A 3596-nucleotide genomic window follows, 5' to 3' on the forward strand; every position below is an offset into this window, starting at 1 on the left:
TGGGCATAGGTTTTGTTTAACTAATTATCAAACCTACTTTATTTTTAATTAATTTATTTTACATGCATTGGTGCTTTGCCTCCATATATGTCTGTGTGAAGGTGTTAGATCCACTAGAAATGGAGTTACAGACAACTGTGAGCTGTCATGTGGGTGCTGGGAATCGAACCTGGGTCCTCTGGAAGAGCAGTCAGTGCTCTTAGCTGCCAAGTCATCTCTCCAGCCCCTACTTTTTTTTTTCTTAAAAGATGTTCACTCAGCCGGACAGTGGTGGCATGTACCTTTAATCCCAGCACTCAGGAGGCAGAGGCAGGCGCCAGTCTCTGTGAGTTCAGGGCAGCCTGGTCTACAAGAATTAGTTCCAGGGCAGGCTCCAAAGCTACAGAGAAACCTTGTCTCAAAACAAAACAAAATAACAATTAAAAAAAAAAAAAACCTGCTCCCTCATCTATATCTTACTATCCTGGATAGCTACAGGAAGCTAGCAGAAGTTCTCATCTGGGTGGTGAAAGTCAGTGTGGTTAAAATTACGGTGTTGTTAGCCAGGTGCAACAGTACAAGAAATCAAAAGGCTTAGGAGGCCAGAGTTTGAGGCCAAGCCTGGGAAAAGAAAAATTCTGCCAGACACAACCATTCACAGCTGAGGCAAGAAAACCGCTGCAAAACTTAGGGCTAGCTGGGGCGACATAGGCAGATCCAGGTCAGCCAGGGCTACATGGGAAGACTCTACTTCAAACCACCAGAAGATACTTGTTATTGCTACTGTCTTCCCTTTAAGATGAAAACAGCTGACTTGCATTCACGGTCTACTTTTCCTGTTACTGCCGTTACCTTGACAAAATCAACCTATGGGAGAAAGGCTTCATCCAGCCCATAGTTCAGGGAAGTCAAGGCAACAGAGCGTCTGATTGTACCCGTTCACACTCAGGAAGAAGGATGGGGATTGTGCTGCGGCTCAGATCTTCTCACACAGTCCAGGATCCCAGCACGGGCTATGGTACCACCCACATGGGCAGGTTTGCCTACCTCAGCTAACCTGACCTAGGTAACCCTCACCCAGGCAAATCTGGAAGCTAACCTAGTGCGTACAGGCTTGTCTCCAAACTGACCAGATCTTGACATTAACACTAACCATTGCATCATGAAATATTTGAAAGAATATCCCCCAGAAGCTGGAAATGATCAGTGAAGCCTTTAATCCCGAGACTCAGGAGGCAGAAGCAGTTGGACCTCTGAGTTCAAAGCCAGACTGGTCACACCAGTGGAATGCAAAATCTCCCAGAACTAATTCTGTGTCCCACGTGTGTAACTGATCTGAGTGTTCAACTTACAACCTTTGGGACACTGCTTGAATTGCGGCCCTTGACATCATTGCTCTCTCGATAAGAGAGTAGAAGCCACAGCCACTTATCCCGTAGCTGCATGACTCTAGCAATCAATTCCGTTGCTATAGCGATCAGCCATCCTAATAAGTCTTTTTCTTGAGGGAGCTGGATCTTCACTTTTTCAAAGAATATTCCAGAAAACTTGTGTTCTCTGGACAATAGACATGGGTGTGGGAAGAAGATCCTGGAAGAGAATTCTTCTCTGCAGAGTCTCCGCTATTCGAATGTGCACTGTAATCTGCAGTGGAACACAGCTCCTTCCAGATTGACTTGGTAAAGGGAACATTTTTCCCAGGCCCAGCGCTCCAGAAGGGCTGGCCTGTGCTCTGACCACAGGGCTCTTTGACCTACCACCCACAAAGCAGAGCGACCACTAATGCACCGTCCAAAGAACAAGGACAGCAGGCAGAGCGTTGTGCAGAACGCAGCTGGGTAGCCACAAGGCACACTCGGACTTTGTTGCCATGGAAATCACTAAGCAACAAAGTGACAAACAGCCTAGAAAGCAAACGTGAAATGGCCCAGTAACTACTACGAACATCAGGTAGTATTTTTCTGTTTACAGACACCACTTAACACTAATTTTTTTCCCAGCTCATTTGAGTCGGGCACTAACGAGGCTGGTGAGAGGGGACACCAGCCATCTCCGTGGCTCCGGTTTTGACTGCAAGGCCTGTCTTCTTTCCAACCCCTCCTGTCAAAGATCTCCAGTGAAAGAGCCCTAAAGAGCACTTACTAAGAGCACCAAAGTGCTGTGTGATATTTTGTGTTCTGACAAATAAAGCTTGCCTGGAGATCAGAGGGTGAAGCTAGCTACTAGCTAACCTTAGAGGCAGGCAGTGGGGGCTCCACCTTTAATCCCAGTACTTGGAGAAGGCAGCAGGGAGATGAGGAATTCAAGGCCACCCTGAGCTACCTTAGATTGAACCAGTCCTAAAAGAGAAACAGAACCTGGCAGTGGAGGCTCACACCACCGATCCCAGCACTAGAGAGGTGGAGACAGGGTAGCCACCCATTCAGAGATTTCGTAGCTGCTGCAGTGCTTCTCACAGCTGTCCCCAATAGCTGACTCCGGATTTTCACTGATTGAGACTAATTAGATTCACGCTTCACCAAAGGGCTCTTTCTGGCCCCCTTTCAAGACCGCAACTGAACACTTTGACTGCACAGGGGTCTGCTGTTTCCACCACCTTACTGAGATAGCTGTTGTGTGTCCCGGTGTGATTATTAACTAATCCTACAAAACGTTCCTTAAAAGAAAAATCAAAAAGTTGGAAACTATTATGCATTCTCACCTACTATCTGGAGACTCCCAATGTCCATGACAACATGAAAGTTTCCAGAAATCCTCTCACTACAAAAAGAAATGTTTTTGCTTATCATATTTAACAGAACGTATCTTGAAAAACCTTTATGGCCTTCAGAAATCATCTGTAAAAACAATGGTTTGTTATTTGTCAGTTGAATTTTGTTGTTTTTTTGTAGCCCTGGCTATCTTGGAACTCACTTTGTAGACCAGGCTGGCCTCAGAGATTCGCCTGCCTCTGCCTCCGGAGTGCTGGAATTAAAGGTGTACACTACAACCAATCGCTAATCAGGTGGTTTTTTTATTGAAGTATTTTCTCCTGCTGCTTCTTAACTGGCTGGGCAGTCCACTGTACCACCGTTGATGTCATAGATGATGTTAGGAGAGTGGCAGCCACCCAAGCTGCAGCCGCTGTTCAGTACCCAGGATCTCAATAGCCAGAATGCTCTCTGGCAAAAGACTGGTGTAGCATCTGCCTAGGCAGTGTTGACAATCTCACCAAAAGTGTATCCTATGGTGTTTAAAAAAAAACAAAGCAACATAGATCCCCCCCCCCCAAACACTCTGTCACACACCCAGCCCTCCTGACAACAGGCACCAACCTGTGACTTCTTTATGGAGTAAGTTACTCAGTTCACCAGGATATAACTGCGCACAGCCCACACGGTCTGGCCCTCAAGGGCAGAAGCCAGGCACTTACCGTGTCTGCCTGTCTCCTCAGTTCTCTGATGCAAGCTAGGCTCATACCCAGGGCCTCATCCGTGCAAAAGCTTGATTACCCAGTTCCCTAGACCCCGAGTCAAACTTGTCAACGGTCATAGTTGCATACCATATGACTGAAATTTTTTTCAGAGAGACCTCTCAGCTTTTTGTTCATAACAAAAACAGCATGGGAGGCGGCACAT

This window comes from Microtus pennsylvanicus, chromosome 2 (assembly GCF_037038515.1).
Source record: "Microtus pennsylvanicus isolate mMicPen1 chromosome 2, mMicPen1.hap1, whole genome shotgun sequence".
In the NCBI taxonomy this organism is placed as follows: Eukaryota; Metazoa; Chordata; class Mammalia; order Rodentia; family Cricetidae; genus Microtus; species Microtus pennsylvanicus.